The sequence below is a fragment of the Enhydra lutris genome, unplaced genomic scaffold, assembly GCF_002288905.1.
Source record: "Enhydra lutris kenyoni isolate GAN:26980312 unplaced genomic scaffold, ASM228890v2 scaffoldscaffold9, whole genome shotgun sequence".
NCBI classification, from domain to species: domain Eukaryota; kingdom Metazoa; phylum Chordata; class Mammalia; order Carnivora; family Mustelidae; genus Enhydra; species Enhydra lutris.
In genome coordinates this window covers 82986895-83006869 of record NW_019154093.1, presented here as the reverse complement: position 1 = coordinate 83006869, position 19975 = coordinate 82986895, and the positions used below count along the sequence as shown (strand labels likewise).

At 38.7% G+C, this 19975-nt stretch overlaps 1 protein-coding gene across 1 annotated transcript in view; it reads left to right on the top strand.

The window, feature by feature from the left end:
• The window catches only part of LOC111142867 (notch 2), a 172449-nt gene that overhangs the window by 54213 nt on the left and 98261 nt on the right, over positions 1-19975 (top strand). The gene's annotated exons all lie outside the window — the stretch shown is intronic.

The window sequence follows — 19975 nt, the reverse complement described above, 5'->3', positions numbered from 1 at the left end:
GATCATGACCTGAGCCGAAGGCAGAGGCTTTAACCCACTGAGCCACCCAGTCGCCCCCTTAATGACATAGTTTTAAAACTTTTCTACATCTTGTTGCTCTCTTCTGAGGTTTTACTAAACCAGTGTGTGGATTCATCTGGTTTCATGGTGATAGATAACTGATTTAAAAAAAATCATTCCTTTAATACATGTTGGCTTGAATGCTTAAAGATAAAATGTCTAGTGTGAGGGGTAGGAGGAAGACCATAGGAGACAGGAAGGGAGGGCAACTGGGAGCAGTCACCTCTCCTACTCCTAGAACTTTTTGATTTTGACTTGATTTTTATGCTGCTTTCAGAAGTAGCCAGGTAAGCTTGTGGACACCATTTACAAGGGAATTCAGAATCCAAGAATCTTTGAGGCAAGAAAAAGAATGGGTTAAGATAGGAGAAAGATGGAAAAACAGACACTAAGAATAGGATCATTTGTCATATATGGCATAGTTCATTCTCCTAGTTGAGAATGCAGGTATCCTGTCCTCTGACCTCTTCTGTCCAGCATATCATTGGCCTGATCTAGTTCATTTCAGGGATCCAGAGTAAGCAAGCATCTGTTAGCCAAGTCTTTGGTTAGCCCAAATTAGCTCATGTCCTTTACTGCTTGTTTCCTCTGATTATATAGTACATATCCAAACCCTCAATTATCCAGAATAAACCAGGGCTGCCTGTTCTGTGTGGAAAACATTTGACAATGGTTATGAGTCTCTTGGCAAGACCATGGCAGGGCCTTAGCCATTTAATTGCCTGTTCCTTTAAGATTTTGAAGTGCCCCTTCTTGTGTAAGCCAGACACATTTCCTTGATGAATTATTTTAGTGGGCTCCTTCTGAAACTTCAGTCATCCTGAAAAATACCTCAGGAACCTCTTTGACTTTAATTTTCTGTCTTAGTCCTATTTGTATATAATATCTGTGGTATCTGATTCTCTGGCTCATATTGCTAAAACTCACGGTCTTGCATTTCTGGGTCACTCTTAAAAAATGGAGAGAACTTGATTACTAATGAAAAGTTGACTCATTTCCTTCCAGGCAAGGCTGACACTGAGTATCAGGAGTTCATAATTAGTCTCCACAGAAGCAATCTCTTTGATTATAGGACATCACTTATTCTTTCTTAAATTTTATGAGAATTAATGAGAGCATCAAGAGTGGAAAAAATGATAGGCATTTATGCTGTGTTGAGAAGATATATAAAAATGGTATCTGGAAAAAGGTCCTACATGAATTTAAGTGGTTTATTCCCTGCAAGTTTAAATTTGGGACAGATCTTCCCAGACCATTATTTTATACATGTATCAGTCATTTTTAGCCTTGTGAGATTTATCAGCAGGTCCAATTCCATAAAGAGTCTTGCGGTATCTACCAACATTCTGGTCTGACAAAAAAAGGCTCTCATGTTTTGGCCACCTGTTTTGGAGAAGATGATAAGGTCTTTCTTTCCCTTTAAGTTCAGGATTCTTATTTATTCTCCATATCTTGTTTAAATATATTACTCTTTACCTCTTTATGCTTCCTGTGAGGGGTTAGCTGGAAGTGTGAGTTGTGCAGGAGTTCATTTACACTGATGAGCACTGAATGTGTCTGTGCATTTGGAACGGTGACAGGTAGGCATCGTGGAGGATGGAAGAGGACAAGGCACAAATTTTGTGCCAGGAGCCCCGTCTTAGAGTGGATCAGTGGTGAAGACACACACAAGCACTGACTCTAAGCATTAACATCCTTGGACAGTGTTGCTGAGGAGATTCAAAGCCAAAATTGTAGAGTTATCATACTTAGGAGGTTAAAAGGACTTTGACAAGCACTTTGCTTACTCATTTTGTTTTATATATGAGGAGCCCAGGGCTTAGTATGGCCAAGTGACCTCCCCTGGATTACATAACTGATTAGAATGTAGACTGGGACTAAAAATCGTTCCTTACACTCCTCTAGAGGATCTAAAGATTCAGCACTATTTCCTTTCATTCTTGGTACGAACCCCCAAGGAACTAATGTGAGTGAACATGTATATATATGTGTGTATAGATGTATCTATGTCTCTAAATAGAGCTATGTATGTATCTATCTAATTATCTAGAGAGAGATAAAAGGAGAATTAAAAAAAAAAACTTAGTGCTTTTATGAGGCAGTTTTAAAGACCAAGAATTTTAACTCTAGCTATACATTTTGTTTTTTAACATTCCATGAGACAAAACAGTGTGGAAATTCTTTTTGAGTTCCTCATAAGGGAGGTCTATCCCATATGAATATCCAAGGGGCCATGGAACATACAAAATGGAATCATACAATTTTAGAGCTAAGGGAATATTAGAGTTTTTTGTCCTAGCATGTTTTATTATTTTTTAAAAATTTATTTATTTATTTGACAGAGAGGGATCACAAGTAGGCAGAGAGTCAGGCAGAGAGAGAGGGGGAAGCAGGCTCCCCATTGAGCAGAGAGCCTGATGTGGGGCTCCATCCCAGGACCCTGAGATCATGACCCGAGCTGAAGGCAGAGGCTTAACCCACTGAGCCTCCCAGGCGCCCCTGTCCTAGCATGTTTTAATACATGAGGAGGCTGAAGCTCAGAGAAGTTAAAGTGGGCTGGTACAAGGTTAATATCTAGTAGCAGAACTAGAGCTGGCTTAGAAGTTTGTGGGGCCACTCTATCAAAAAAGATCTGGGAACATGCTGAAGTCTTAAGTAAGAGATTTGTAAAACAATATCCTAGTTACATTTTTATTCTTATTGAGATAAAAAAAACCCATGACTTTATATGTATATATGTAATACATATATTAAAAAATATATTTGTTCAAATATGTCCTAAATACATCTCACCTGCCACCAGGCAAGGGTTTTCTAAAGCGGAATGATTCAGGAGAATGGAGCCACATCAGGTATGGCTTTGCCTTGACCCAGTTTAGTAAGTAAAGTGCCTCCCCAGAGTTAGTGTGAAAATGTGGATTGGGCTGTGATTTATATTATGGTGTCTACCATCATGCTGTTTTGGTTTAGATTTGGGAGATTTTATTTAGCTTCAACTTGGTTGCTAAGTACAGGTCCAGCCTGGGCCATTTCAGGTTTCACAGTGTCTGTTTTGCTTATTACTCCGTCTTTTTGGGGTAATGCATTTATGTCCACTTTGAATAAACTTGAATGTACACTTTCAGGATGCTTGTTTGATAGTTTCTCTGGTTTGGAAGGCTATAAGTCATTGTAATATCTAAGTTTTTTTTTTTTTTTTTTTTTTTGATCCCTTGGGCCATGGTCCTTTTAAGGTAAGTAGTGCTTTTTGTCATGAGTCAGGGTATCAGGGTTATACACCATAATTTTTTCCCATGATGTCCATTATTTTTATTATCTTTGGTTCTAATTATGCAGAGCTGTGGGAGGTGACAGTGATGTTCTTTTGACCATTCAGTTGCCTTTCTGAAATTGCCTATCTGAAACATACTTCATTACAGGTGTTTCTAGAGTGGCCTGACTTCTGGTAAACAGAAAGTTACCTAAATTTCAAGCACGTGTTTTGAAAGTGTTTTTGCCTACGTATACTTTAATTCCTGTCATGACCTTAGAGCAGGGATCAGTAAACTTTTTCTCTAAGTTCCAGATAGTAAATGTTTTAGGCTTTACTGGCCAAGAGGCAAATTGAGGATATTATACAGGTACTAGTATATCCCTTTAAAATGTAACCATTTAAAAAATGTAAAAGCCAGTTCCCGGGGTGGAGATCCAAAACCATCTGGTATTCATCCAGGGCAATATTTGCCGACCTTTACCTTAGAGCCTAATAGTCACTTGAAGCATCTTCCAAGCGCATGTGATATAAACTGGAAGAGCCTTTCTTTGTGGTCAGTTGGTTGTTTTTTTTTGTTTGTTTTTTAAGCATACAAAAGAAGTTCTTGAGCCAGATGTTGCTGAAGTTAGAACAAAGAATTACATCTGAATCCTCCTGTGTCAGTTTTTGGTTGATGCTGCTTTTCTAGTTGAGATGGTCAATACTGGAGGTCTACACAAAAGTAAGATCCTGTTAAATTAATGAGTGGTATTAATAAAATAATGAAAACATTACATTTTTTTGGACAATAACTGTTCTCTTACTGTCATAAAAGTAATAAATGCTGATGGCATTAACTTCACGAAAGTTACCCTTTGTGTGGAAAGATTTTTGGGGTGTTATGGTGATGGTGATGGTTTTAATAATTGCTCTCAAAAGCTTATAATCTAGAAGAAAACATAAACAGACCAAATCCAATCTCAGCAGAATAGGTAGTGTAAAGTATGCTTCCAAGTATAGGCACCAGTAGGCTAAGAGCTGTGCGCTGCTAGTGTCTTCCATATGATGTGGGTTTGTGGGCTTTGCTGTTGTTTTTTTTTCTTAAAAGATGCAAGAATATGTAAAATAATGATAGTGTTGTATTTTTAAAAGAAATAATTTGTATGGTATCTAGATGTATGTCAGATAAACTTTTTTTAAAATTTTTTTATTGTGTTATGTTAGTCACCATATAGTACATCATTAGTTTTTGATATAGTGTTCCATGATGCATTGTTTGCATATAACACCCCATGCTCCATGCAATCCGTGCCGTCCTTAATACCCATCACCAGGCTCACCTATCCCCCCTCCCCCATCCCTTCTAAAACTCTCCGTTTGTTTTCCGGAGTTCATAGTCTCTCATGGTTCATCTCCCACTCCGATTTCTCCCCCTTCATTTTTCCCTTCTCCTAATATACTCCATGCTACTCCTTATGTTGCACAGATAAGTGAAACCTTATGATAATTGACTTTCTCTCTTTGACTTATTTCACTTAGCATAATCTCCAGTCCCATCCAAATTGATGGAGAAATGGTATTCATCCTTTCTGATGGCTGAGTAATGTTCCATTGTGTATATGGACCACATCTTCTTTATCCATTCGTCTGTTGAAGGGCCTCTTGGCTCTTTCCACATTTTGGCTATTGTGGACTTTGGTGCTATGAACAGTGGGGTGCATATGGCCCTTCTTTTCCCTATATCTGAATCTTTGGAGTAAACACCCAGTAGTGCAATTGCTGGGTCATAGGGTAGCTCTATTTTTAATTTTTTGAGGAACCTCCACACTGTTTTCTAAAGTGGCTGCACCAATTTGCATTCCCAGCAACAGTGTGGGGCCACTCTATCAAAAAAGATCTGGGAACATGCTGAAGTCTTAAGTAAGAGATTTGTAAAACAATATCCTGGTTACATTTTTATTCTTATTGAGATAAAAAAAACTCATGACTTTATATGTATATATGTAATACATATATTAAAAAATATATTTGTTCAAATATGTCCTAAATACATCTCACCTGCCACCAGGCAAGGGTTTTCTCCACAACTTCTTCAACATTTGTTGTGTCTTGCCTTGTCGATTTTTGCCATTCTAATTGATGTAAGGTGGTATCTCAGTGTGGTTTTGATTTGAATCTCCCTGATGGCTAGTGATGATGTGTCTGTTAGCCATTTGTATGTCTTCTTTGGAGAAGTGTCTGCTCATGTCTTCTGCCCATTTTTTGACTTGTCTGTTTTTTGGGTGTTGAGTTTGAGAAGTTCTTTATAGATCTTTGGATATCAGCCCTTTGTCTTAGTGTCATTTGCAAATATCTTCTCCCATTTCATGAGTTGCCTCTTTGATTTGTTGACTGTTTCCTTTGGTCTATAGAAGCTTTTTATCTTGATGAAGTCCCAAAAGTTCATTTTCACTTTTGTTTCCCTTGCCTTTGGAGACATGTTTTCAAAGATTCCTATGGCCGATGCTGAAGAGGTTACTGCCTATGTTCTCCTCTAGGATTTTGATGGATTCCTGTCTCACGTTGAGGCCATTCATCCATTTAGAGTTTATCTTTGTGTATGGTGTATGAGAATGGTCCAGTTTCATTCTTCTGTATATAGCTGTCCAGTTTTCCCAGCACCACTTATTGAAGGGGCTTTTTTCCATTGGATATTTTTTCCTGCTTTATTGAAGGTTATTTGACCATAGAGTTGAGAGTCCGTATCTGGGCTCTTTACTCTGTTCCATTAGTCTGTGTGTCTGCTTTTGTGCTAGTACCATGCTATCTTGGTGATCACAGCTTTGTAATATAGCTTGAAATCTGGCAACGTGATGCCCCCAGCTATGGTTTTTTTTTTTTTTTCAAGATTTTATTTATCTATTTGACACAGAGAGGTTATAACTAGGCAGAGAGGCAGGCAGAGAGGGGTGGGGGGGAAGCAGGCTCCCTGCTGAGCAGAGAGCCTGATGCAGGCCTCAGTCCCAGGACCCTGAGATCATGACCTGAGCCGAAAGCAGAGGCTTAACCCACTGAGCCACCCAGGTGCCCTGTTTTTCTTTTTCAACACTTCCTTGGCAATTCGAGATCTTTTCTGGTTCCATACAAATTTTAGGATCGTTTGTTCCAGCATTTTGAAAAAATGCCATTTGTATTTTGATTGAGATGGTATTGAAAGTATAGATTGCAGCATGGTCATTTTAATGATGTTTATTCTTCCGATCTATGAGCATGGAATGCTTTTCCATCTTTTTGTGTCTTCTTCAATTTCTTTCATGAGTGTTTTGTAGTTCCTAGAGTATAGATCCTTAATCTCTTTGGTTAGATCCAAAACCTATGGGATACAGCAAAAGCGGTTCTAAGGGGGAAATATATAGCTATCCAAGCCTCACTCAAAAAAATAGGAAAGTCCTGAATACACAAACTATCTTTACACCTTAAAAATCTGGAGAATCAACAACAAATTAAACCTAACCCATGCATGAGAAGGGAAATAATTAAGATTAGAGCAGAGATCAATGAATTAGAAACCAGAAATACAGTAGAACACATTAATGAAACTTGAAGCTTATTCTTTGAAAGAATTAGTAAGATCAATAAACCACAGATAAACTTTCTCAGACCCTAGTTTTGTAGGATTTTCATTTTGTTCCTATAGAGCCATAGACTTTGATTTTATATAGCAGATCAGATACAGATGAAGGAATTTCCAAAGTCGAGGAACACTTTATTTTTAAGACAGTTGAATTTGAATACACAGTTGACTCTTGAACAACACAGGCCTTTGGGGTGCTGAGTCCTGCACAGTTGAAAATCCACAAAACTTTTGATTACGTGGAAACTATGATTGCCTATTATTAACCAGAAGCCTTACTAATAACATAAATAATCGATTAATACATATTTTGTATGATATATGTATTTTATACTGTATTCTTAGAGTAAAGTAAGTTGGAGAAGAGAATATGTTATTAAAAAGTCATAAGAGAAAATACATTTATGGTACTCTACTGTATTGAAAGAAATCTGCTTATATGTAAATGGACCTGCCAAATTCAAACTCATTTCATTCAAGGATCAATTGTGTACTAATAGAGGCATCATTTGTGGGAAACTTTTCTATTCCGTTCAACATTTATAAGAATTATGAAGTGCCAGATAATCGGCTAGGAATTACTTTATTTGTATATGCTATCTTGGTGTTTTTCAGTCTTTTTATCATTATCACGCTTTGCCCCAAAGAAGCCTTTTTAGGCTTTTTGGTCTTAATTCCTCCTCACCCCCCAAAGCAGTTTTAATACCACAGATATACTGCATATTTGTTTATCTACTGTGGCTCTTTGGAAGGCATAAACCATTGTAATACCTAAGAATGACCCCCAAGAACCAATTTTTTACCTCTTGGGCCATGATCTTATCTTAAGGGAAGTTTTTGTCTTAAAGTAGGGTTAGACATTGTTTATTTCTTATCCTATGATGTCCATTATTTTTATTATCTGTGGTTCTAATTAAGGATATTTAAGTGGGGTTTTGTAGTGTTTCAGAGCATTTTGATATTATATATTTAATTTCCAATTATCCATGGAACAATTTTGCATACCTACATGTGTGAGTCTCCCCTCCCCCCTTTTTTGGGGAGAATGATTTATTTAGAACCTACAAAGGAATATTTTTAATCCTCTTCAAGTTTAAAGAAATGCAGATTTTTCTCCAGCCTTCTCTTACATTCAGGTTTGGTTTGAAGGATTTGAGTACAATAATAATAATAATAATAATTATAATTATTATTATTATTTTTTAGAGTGGGGAAGGAGAGAGAGAATCTCAAGCAGATTCCACACCCATTTGGAGCCCAGTGCAGGGACCAAACCCACAACCCTGAGATCATGACCTGAGAGGAAATCAAGAGTTGGATGCTTAACCAACTGAGCCACCCAGTCACCCCTGGGTACAATTATTTTTCAACTAGGAATCTTTTCAGACCAAACCATAAGCTTTTGGAACTGTTTTACTTTTAGACATTTCTTTTGAACTTTAGAACTTTTAAGGCAGTCATCCACTCATGCTGGGGAACAGAAAGCAGGCACCCATACTCATTTTTCTTCTCTGATATCTTGTTTAATTTTTACTGCTCATTCTCTTAAGAACGAGTTCATGCTTCTGAGGCTACTTAGTAGGGTGTTATGTTCCTCAGGACTCCAGGCTTCTGGTGGTTCATATAACCAGTATTTTATCAAGGAATAATAAAACTACAAGAGAAAAGATGACCGTGTGTTTGTGTTTGTGTGTGTGCGCACATGTGTGTATACATACATGTGTGTTTTAGTTAACTTCACATTTTGGGGGAATATATGATTGAAAAAATCTCCATACGGGGTTGGCTAGTCCATTTTGAATGAATTAGGGGTGAGTGGGGGTTAAGAAGCCCTCCCCATATCAGGAATCTTAATAGGTTTGATAATCCTTTGGATAAATAGTTCAACCTGATGGTTCCCAAACTTTGAGTGTCATTAGAGAGCCTTTTTAGGATTCCATGGACCCTTGCATTTTTCTTCTCACTTCCATTGAGAATGTGAACACTGCATAGTTGAAAGCCTTCTGTATACCAATTACGGTGTTAGTGTGGTGATGAACAATTCTTAGTGTGTTGGGAAGACAAATAAAGGATAATGAGTGATATGATCTATTAGAGTTATGGGAGTATGCAGTGGGAGATTCAAGCCTGTTTCTCAGAGGAAGAACATTTAAGCGGAAGTCTGAAGGAGTTTTAGGGCTTAGTTCTGAGAAGTGGGTCAGGAAAAGTGTTTTGGCCTGAGTGACCAGCATGTACAAAGGTCTGGAGGTGAGAAGTGGTGCACTTTAGCATGTTCTGGGAGCTGAAAGAGAGAAATGCATAAAGGAGAGATAATTTTGAATTGAAACCATTTTTTTAAATTTCTTGTTTGAAATGCAATGCATAGTACCAAAATCCACCAAAAAAATCAGTAGCCACTATATAATACCTTTATATTTTAATAATCATAACAGTATCTGCAGTCCATTTAAATATGGACACAGGACATTCTTTAGTAGTCTAGAGAGTGCTCTGTGTTTGCAGATTCCTTGCAATGACTATACAGTGCATAGCTTGGCAACAACTGGCTTAACTCGTTCATTTTTGCCTATTACTGTGGAGGGTGCTTTTTGTTAACTCAAATGTTTAGAGTATGTTTGCCATGTTGTAATTAGAAGTAGACATTTTCTGAGTCCAGTGCAGTAGAATATGGCAGGGCACTGAATAGCGCTAGAAGACAGAGGGAAGACCACCTTCTGTTATAGCAGCAACGCAAGTCTTTCAACACTGTTTGTGTGCCCTTGCCCAATCTTTCAAGTGATGATTGAAGAGCCTGGGTGCTTGGTTCAGCTTTTGAGTTCTGATAAATGAGCCCTGACTGTAAACTGGAAGATAAGGGTGTTTGCGAATTCTTGTGTAAATAAAGCATGGTTTCGCATTGCAGTGGTTACTGATTTCATAGTCTCTGATGAAGATGAATGATGCCATGAATTTACAGCTTTAAAACTAGTACCAGTGCAGCTTCTTTTTTGGTTTGGATTTATTAAAATACATGTGTGTTTATTGCTTTATTTGAATGGGGAAGGGGTGAAAAACCTGAACACACAGAAACCAAGTGAGGTGGAGTTTCAGAAGATAATTCCCAGCCTCACAATTCCCTGTAAAATTCTTTTCCTGTGGGAAACTTTTAATTTGGAAGCATTCAGCCTAATGTGGGAACCAAGATTAACATTTTCTGAAATACTGCTACAAGAAAAGCAGAAATGTACTGTTCAGGAAGCTGAATTTACATAGTAGAAAAATGGGCTGTCCTGCAGTATTTGGTAGTCTTTGTTTATTAGTTGTGGTAAAAAGTTTGTGTGTGTGTGTGTGTGTGTGTGTGTGTGTGTGTGTGTGTGTGTGAGAAAGAGAGAGAGAGAGAGAGAGAGAGACTGATTGTATATTTGTCTTTGTTTCCTTTACATCAAACCAGCAAAGCCCTAGAAAGTGTGTTTCACCACAAACCAGCCCAGTACTGGGCCCTAACTATACACAAATACTTTTTTTTTTAAAGCTCTTTTTGTTTTCTCTTCTTGCTGAGTAAGCTGTAGTGTTTCCTTTTCTTTCTTTCTTTCTTTCTTTCTTTCTTTCTTTCTTTCTTTCTTTCTTTCTTTCTTTCTTTCCTTTCTTCTTTGGGGGAGGGGAGTAAGTGTGGGAGTAGGAACAGCAAGAAGTCAACATCACAGAGCTTCTTCCTTTTTCTTCCCCTCCTTACCAGGAGGTTAACTAGGAGTCTGCATGTGTTGTTTTTTAATACCAAGTCAGTAATTAGCATAACCCAGTTATCTTTACACAGAGTTACAGAATTAAGACGTTGACAGTCTGATGAGATATCAAACTGGAGGCATGGGAGGAGGGGGACAATGAGGTTAGACTACTGGGATGGTCTTGAATGCCACCCTCAGAGTGTATGTAGACTTGATTCTGTAGGCTCTGGGGCATCTAGAAGTTTGTAGCTGGAACCTCGGGAATTAAATGCTATGGAGGAACTTTCACTGGTTACAGTTAGCCTTGGCTGTTAGCAATTATTTTTATCTACTTTAACATGGGGAACCGGGGGAGGGGGCAGGAAACTAAGCTGGCATTATGGTCACAGGAAAGAACAGACTGATTTGGGGCCTTTTCAAACTGCAGACCTTTGTTACTGACCAATGCTTAATTTGGTTTCTGGGTTTTGTTATTTTTTTTCTCCTGCCTTTACCTCATTTACCTTAACGACAGCTCCCCCCTCTAGAGCTCAGCTAGGGCAGGCTGCCACTGCGGACTGGGGGGCCGAGAGGTCCAGAGCAAGAAGAAAGTGGGTTGAAAGCAGAGTTCTGTTTAAAGAATTTTCTGCTGGAAACTAGCCCAGAGGGAGTAAAGAGGCGCTTTAATGAGGAGCAGCTGCGGGGCCGACGCAACCCACATGAGACATTTTTTTCCCCTCCGTTCCACATTCTGTATAGTTTTTTAAAAAATCATGATTTTGAAATAGCTGTTTTGTGAAGCACGCCTCTCTTTTTCTTCTTCTTGTATGTGGTGGGGTTTTTCTTTGTTGTTTTATTTTCTTAATGACCAAATCCTCACTAAAAAAAGCTAAAGGCAGGGCTGCAGCAAAGCCCTGGATACAATTTGGGCTCACCCTGCTGATAGAGAACATTCGGTGGAGAAAACAAGGAGAGAGAACACTGGCTTTTATTTGGAAAAGGGGGCTTATTTCCTGCTCAGACTTCAGTCTTCTTGGAGCTGACACAAGCTGCTACAGTGTTTTAAGCTTTTCTCTAGATGAGTGGCTATTCACTTAGGAAACTTGAAAGAACAAAATTTTCTGTCCTGTATTACTAGGGAGACTGATGCTGCACTGCAGCCATTGCCAGATAGATTGGAATTGCTATTCAAATCCCAGCTTCGTTGAAATCTGTAAAGTGGCCACATGTAAACGCATCCAAGCTGCTGGTGACATGTGAGAGTTGGGGTCTGTTTCTCATCTGTTTTATTGAGGGGGCACAGTGTGGGCGTCCTTCTAGTTGGAATGCTTTCTAGTTCCACGAGGAGGAATCCCTTGTTTTTCTCCCTCTTTCCTTCCCTTCTTCCCTACCCCCACTCCATTCCCCATGTGTGTTTGAGCAGTAACAATGAAAGAGTGGACTTCTTTATGTCAGAAATGGCAGACTTTTTCAGAAGAAAGGTGTGTATATATCTGTATGGGCCTGATAAATATTCAGATTAATTCATGGAATTATTTTACAGGGAAAAGCCTCCCAAAACTTTTTCTATATTTCCAACCTCCTCTGTTAACTGTATTCTTTCAGAGTTCCAAAGCTAGAGAAGGGGGATAAAACAGGAGGAAGTCACTGAGAGAACTGCTAAAATAAGTGATAAATTCCCTTCAGAAGGGAGGCCTTCAGACAGTTTTGGGAACAAAAGGAGATTTACTTATTTATTTATTTAAAGAAATTTTTTAACATACACCTCTAGTTCAAGATACAGGCTAGTGGCTGGGTGATGGACATTGGGGAGGGTATGTGCTATGGTGAGTGCTGTGAAATGTGTAAGCCTGATGATTCACAGACCTGTACCCCTGGGGCAAATAATACATTATATATATATATAGATATATAGATATATTTTTTTTAAGATTTTATTTATTCATTTGACAGACAGAGATCACAAATAGGCAGAGAAGCAGGCAGAGAGAGAGAGAGAGAGAGAGAGAGGAGGAAGTAGGCTCCCTGCTGAGCAGAGAGCCGGATGCGGGGCTCCGCTCGATCCCAGGACCCTGGGATCATGACCCAAGCCGAAAGCAGAGGCTTTAACCCACTGAGCCACCCAGGTGCCCCTACATTATATATTAATTAAAAAAAAGATATAGGCTATTTTCCAAAAATTATACTGCAGTAATAGCTTAATAGAACTACAGATTTCTGAGAGAATTTGGATGATTAGCCCATGTTTCCGGCCTCTAACCAAACCCAACTTGAGCCATCTCAAGAAGGGAGCTATTGTAGTTCTTATTTTCAGGCAGTCTTAATTTCCACTCAGACTAACAGGGTATATGGTATACCTGTATTACAGTTGAACAGGGATTTGCAAATTCAAAAGGTCTCCTGCCTTAGGAAATAGGGGTCCTTTATTTCTGTCTCTCTCATTTACCCATTTACCTGCTTTCTTCCCATGTCCATAATTCCCCTTAGCCTCCTAGAGCATGAGGGATAATCTTGTACCTCAGGATGATTCTTAGGGTTGATTTAGCCCGTGTTCTGCCAGACAGAACACAGTGTGGGTTCAGTAGGGGATTTGGGAACATATTTGGATTGAGAGACCGATTTTATCCATCACATGATACTTAACCTTTTTTGTGAGCCAGTTGCTTAGTGGTATATAGGTGCTTATGGTATTCAAGGTACCTGTACCAAGTGTCTCAAGACATGCCCTCCCCTACAAGAAGAGATCAAATGGGAGTTCGAGAGAAGCTCAGGAAATACATAACATAACAATGGCTCAAACAAAGTAGTACCGTACTGACAGAAATAATGGAGTGCATAACATGACACTGCATCTGCTGTTGGGAGGATCAGAGATGGATGAGATGGTTTGGAAGGCGCTTAATGGAAGACACAGATTTTGAGCAGACCTTTGAAGCAAGGATGGAAGAAAGGAGCATAAATTAGAGACATAGCAGATGCGAAAGTTTTAGAAGATTTTTATATAGGGAACGGTAGACAAGAGAGAGTATGGACATTATCTGGAGTGTTCTACTTAGGAGTAAGGGATTGGATGATAGGAGCACAGCAGACGAGTAGGCCATAGACTCTAAGAAACTCGGATTTGAAGGGCTGGATGCTAATGCTGGTTTCTGAGCAGAGAAGTAACGTGATCAAAATTATGCTTGAAAAGGATTATTCTGTAAGTAGTATGCTTAGGTTTAGTGAGGGATTTCCTGGCTATCTTCATGGAGAGATGTGAATAGGATGCTGACGCAGCTAAGATGATAGGGCTGACTGAATAGATGCCGTGTTGGGGCAAGACCTAGTAGAATACATTCAGTTAAGTGCTGTTTGATGTTTCAATAAAAGATTTAGGTAAAGATAGAAATATAGTTGTAGATGGTGCAAAAGTGCAGGAAATTGCTAGATTCACAGATAGCAAATTTGGGGCAGGCCATTTAGCTTTGGTGTTCTTATCAGTAAAATAGGGGTTCAGACCAATTGATTTCTGAAGTACAGTGCAGTGCTGAAATTCTGTGATTATAGAAATAAAGTGTAAAAGTTATCTCAAAGAAACTTGGGGTAAAGATTCAGCATGGTGACAGGTCCAATTATTGCATTCAAAACTGTGTTGTACAAGTATAGGATGCAAGAAATACAGCATGAGTAGTTTGTGTGAAAGAAAGATCTGGCATTTTAACTGTATGTTCAGTAGCTCATAATAGTACTTTGTGTCTTCTAAAAAAGTGAACACAGCTTTATGCTGCAGTAGTAAAAATATAGTGTCCAGATTGTCCCAAGTTCTTTGCTGTGCTGGTAAGATCACATGTGTTATTCTTTCCACCCCCTCATTTGGGGCACTGTGTTTGTTGTTTGTTTGTTTGTTTTTAAGATTTTATTTATTTATGAGAGAGAGAGAGAAAACATGAGTTGGGGGGAGCAGAGGGAGAGGGAGAAACAGGGTTCCCACTGAGCAGGGGTCCCTGAGATCCTGAGCTGAGCAGAAGGCAGACGCTTAACCGACTAAGTCACCTAGGTGCCCCTGGGGCCCTGTGTTTTAAAGAGGTTTTTGATAAACTAGAATCATCTAGTAGGAGGAGGCAGGATGGCCCAGTGTTTGGGGTACATGGGCTTTGGAGTCATATGTGGGTTTGAACCCTGCCTTTGCCATCTCCTAGCTGTGAAATCTTAATCCTAAGCTTCAAGGTCCTCAGATGCGAATGTGGATCATAATTTATCAGTACTGTTACAGGGAATAATAAAAGACATAATAGCTGTAAAATGCATGGCAAATACATAATATACAGTAAGTGCTTTAAAAATATCGGTCACTGTTATTACTATTTTAAGCAGAGAAGAGCCACTGAAATGGTGAGGAGGTCTGGAAATAATTTTATACTAAAGCATAGTCCAAAGTACTGAATCCTGTAAAAGAGAAACCAAAGGGTCAACATAACTATCTTTAAGTTCTTGAAGGGCTACATGTTAAAGAAGCAGAAGGCTTACTTTTTATTCTAGAGGATGGTAATTGCCACTAAGTGAAAATTTTAGGGAGGCAAAAAATTTTTAAAATGAGATATAATTCACATAGTATTAAACTTACCCTTTTAAAGTGTACAATTCAGTGGTGTTTAGTATATTCACAGATATGTGTAACCATCAACAGTATCTAGTTTCAAAACATTTTTATTATCCCCACTCTGAAGAAGCTCTCTGTTCCTTAGTGGTTTCTCGATTTTCCCTTCCTCCTAGCCCCTGGCAACAATAATCTCTTTTATGTCTCTATGAATTTGCCTATTCTGGATGTTTCCTAAAAATGAAATTGTATACTATGTGGCCTTTTGTGTCTAGCTTCTTTCAGTTAGCATGATGTTTTCAAGGTTCATCCATGTCATAGCATGTATCAGATCTTCATTCCTTTTCATGACCAAATAATATTTTATTGTATGGATATATCATTTATCCATTTATTTTTTAATTTATCCATTTATCAGCTTATGGATATTTGGGTTGTTTCTGCTTTTGCTATTATGAATAATACTACTATGAATTTTTTTTTTAATTATTTGACAGAGATCACAAGTAGGCAGAGAGGCAGGCAGAGAGAAAGGGAGAAGCAGGCTCCCTGCTGAACAGAGAGCCCATTGTGGGGCTTGTCCCTGTAAAGGGACAGGTAAGAACTAGATGGAAGAGAAAGGGAAACTATCTGTGAAATTAGGCCACAGTTACAGAAGTTTGGTTGTGAATTTGGAAAGAAAATTAGGGCTTAATGAAAAATATTCACTAAAACATTTCAAAAGAGATTTGTTAATTTAAAAGAGATTTGTTAGGTTAAGAGATCTGTACATGTTTTAAGGTAAAGAAATAGGCTGATTGATGTCTAGCCCTCTGGAACATCTTAAATAAGAAATTAAGTATTATTTTATTAAGTTTCACATAAAAATAAGATGTAGTTCTATATATGGACTTCAGGAGAGTGAGTCATGTGTACATTATATTATCTTCGTGGTGGTCTACAGACCCCTCCTGATCTGCCTAACAGTATGGCTCTCATCCGTTTAGCTGGTACTTGTTTCCTTAATACCTTTGGGAGAGCCACAGAGGTCTCTTTGCTATTCCTCAAACATGCCAGGACAATTTTCTATTTTAGGTCCATTGTATTTGCTGTTCCCTCTGCCTTGAACACACTCCTCCCCCTCGATACCTGCTTGGCTAGTCCCTCACATCATTTAGGTGTTGACTGAAATGTACCTTCTCAATGAGGCCTTCTCTGATTTTCCTATTTAAAACCAAAATATTTCATTTTATCTGGACCCTACTATTTATTCCCAATTCCTTCACATCCCCCCTTTCTTGTTTTATTTTTTTCATAGCACTTAACTCTACCAAACAAATTGTATGTTTTACTTACTAATCTCGTTTTTTGTCTTCCCTTACTAGAATTTAAAGTCCATGAGTTCAAGGACTTTCCTAACACTAGACACTAGAACAATATCTGGCACATAATAGGCACTTACTAAATGTTTGTTGCATGAATGAATGAGTGCAATATTCTTTGTAGAAACTGATGTGAGAACATTCTTCTTCTTCATTAACATCATTATTAATGAGCATGTTGGATGCTATATATGGAATTGGGCTTCATATATTTTCTTATTCGAGTTGTCAAACTTTTTCTTTTTTTCTTTTATTTATTTGAGAGAGAGAGAAAACAGAAGCAGGGGGGAGAGGAAGAGGGAGAAGCAGACTCTCCGCTGAGCAGGGAGCCCAGTGTGGGACTTGATCCCAGGACCCTGGGATAGTGACCTGAGCCAAAGGCAGATGCTTAACCAACTGAGCCACCCAGTCATCCGGCAAACGTCTATAAAGCACCAAATAGTAAATATTTTTGCAGGCTAAATGGTCTCATCACAACTACTTAACCCAATTATTATAATGCATGAGTAGCCATAGACAATCCATAAATGAATGAGTATGGCTGTGTTCCAATATGACTATTTATGACACTGAAATTTGAATTTTACATAATTTTCAAATGTCACAAAATATTTTCTTTTTTTGGACATTTTTCTAACCATTCAAAAATGTAATAACTATACTTAGCTAATGGGCCATACAAAAATAGGCAGTGGGCCATAGTAGCTCTACAAGCTGTATTTGCCCACCACTGCTTTTACCAGTTTCTTAAACATACCTTAGTTGAAACTTATTTTCCCATACTTGGTAGGGAGCAACAATGCAGATTAAACCCTAGTGACACATAATTCAAGAATATTCTTTGGCTCCAGAAATTTTCATATTGTTTCATTTTTGTTTTCCTGGGAACCTTATGTTTTCTTTACATGTTTATGATACTAATATTTAAGTGAATTTGCATTCTCTGAGCAGATGCCACATGATAGTGTTGGGGAGGTCTTGGTGGTGTAATAGTCCAGGAGCAAAGCTGGGAAAAGCCCACCCAGGTTTAAAAGTTTGCCTATTTATAGGTGAATAATTTCCGTATGGGTGAATCAAGAGTTGTCAGCCAGGCTTAACGCCCATAGGACTGCCAATGTGAATGAGAATTGTGTTGCATTTTTTTTTTTTAACATCATCCATAACAGACTTCCTAAATAAGTTACAAATGCTTTTAGTAATATAGCTCAGGGATAATTTTAGCTATGCTACATTGGCAGTTCTTCTACTTAAAAAGAATCAGAAAATAACCTATTAGCAGATCAAGCTGTGATTTGAATAAAGCATCATATTTTTCTCAATAAGTACAAAAAGAGAAAAACCATTTTTCATTTGCAAAACTTTTTAACATAAGGCTGTTCACATACTTGATTTTGTCGAGTTCTTGTAACAATGTATGTAGCTTTAGTAACTATTTAAAATGTGAGAGAACTGGGGCGCCTGGGTGACTCAGTGGGTTAAAGCCTCTGCCTTTGGCTCAGGTCATGATCCCAGGATCTCGGGATCAAGCCCTACATTGGGCTCTCTGCTCAGCAGGGAGCATGCTTCCCCCTTTCTCTCTGCCTGCTTCTCTGCCTACTTTTGATCTGTCTGTCAAATACATAAATAAATAAAATCTTTAAAATGTGAGAGAACTAACAGTGAAGTTAAGCAACACATCCAAGATCACAGCACCAGGACTTAACTCCAAACAGGTCTTCTGACCATATGATGTGCAGACTCCTCACAGAAACTTCAGCCAGTCTTTTGTTTTCATGCTTCACCCTCTCCTCACTGCCTCTCCATTTCTAGCTTCACATGCTCATGAAGATGCTCAGAACTCTAGAGGTTCCTGGCTCTGCTTACTGTATTCAGATCTAGGAGGAGGAGAGTGGGCTGTCACGAGTTACATCAGTACCACTGGAGCTACCTACCAGCTCCGTTTCCTCCTCCAGCCATGTTAACTACTACACAGTTCTGGGCATGTTCTCTCTTAGTTCCTTAATATCCGGTCCTCCTCCTTTTCTCAATGCCTGGGACCTCTGAAGATTTCACCTCGCCAACCAACACCTAATGAAATGTCTTGGATGTGATTGGGCATAGACAGGCAGGAGGAATACACAACCCTGGTGCTTCAAGTCTGGGTGATAGGGAGAATCAGGACATAGAGTCTGCACTTAGGGAGCTGTGATGGGAGCTGGTTTTGAGGGAGGTGGTTCTATTGGTTTAAGTGTGTCATCTTTGAGGTAATGATGGAGCAGCCTTGTAGACCTAGTTTTCTATCCTCCAAAAAAGTAAAATGGAGAGATAAGTTTAACCAAATATCTGAGGCAACAGCCAGATGGCAAAATTTATAGTTAGAATCAAAGTCTTTGTGTTACTTTTGAATGCTTCTTAGAGGTCTCATTTAAATAACCTCTATATTAGGAAAATGGGGGCTATCCGTGCCTTTTTAATGTTGTTTAGAGAGTGTAGGATTGTCGTAAATACTACACACAATTTGGGATGTTTGCATATCTTATGAATCAATGGGTGGCATATAAAAAGATTCCTCAGGGCGCCTGGGTGGCTCACTGGGTTGGGCTGGGGATCATGGTCATGGTCCTGGGATCAAGCCCCATATCGGGCTCCCTGCTCCGGGGGGAAGCCTGCCTCTTCCTCTCCCACTCCTCCTGCTTGTGTTCCCTCTCTTGCTGTGTCTCTCTCTGTCAAATAAATAAATAAAATCTTTAAAATTAAAAAAAAAAAAAGATTCCTTAACACACCATGTGGAGAATGTTACAGAATGTTATTCTTGAATTGTTTACTCTTCTTCACTTTGGCATTTATATGGTACCTTAGATATTTTTGTGTTATTATCATTATATTTTGTGCTTTTTTATTTGGTTAAAACTGCCTGCTATTTATATTTTAACAGATACAAGCTTGTTAAAAAGCCCCTTTCCACCCTTCCCCTTTCCTGTACCTCCTTTTTTCTTTCTCCATCACAGAGAACTGTAACCCCTGAATATAACCCAGAAATCTAGATGTAGGCCAGTTGGTGTCTTAATAGGAACAAGAAAAGGACTTATTTCTCAGTACCTCATTGAGAGAAAGCACAGGATATTTTATCTACTCTAAATTGGAGAGGATAAGGGGGTGGGTCCATGCATTATCATGTGAATGTCCTAATCCTGTCAAATGGCTTAGTCAAAATGAGACGGGTAATGAATTTAAACAGACAAGTACCAACAATGCTGCACAAACAAGTGTTGTTACATTGTACCAGCCTGTACCTACAGGAGCAAAGCTGTGGTTGCATTTTGTCTTTGATAAGGATTGTGCTGACTGGCCATGGCAGACCATGCTGGGTCACCCCCCTGGTATTCTATCACCTACTAAGACTCGAAAGGACACACGAGTTGTTAAGTTCTCTAAGCACTTCTGGACCAAGGCAGTTTTATAGGTTGTACC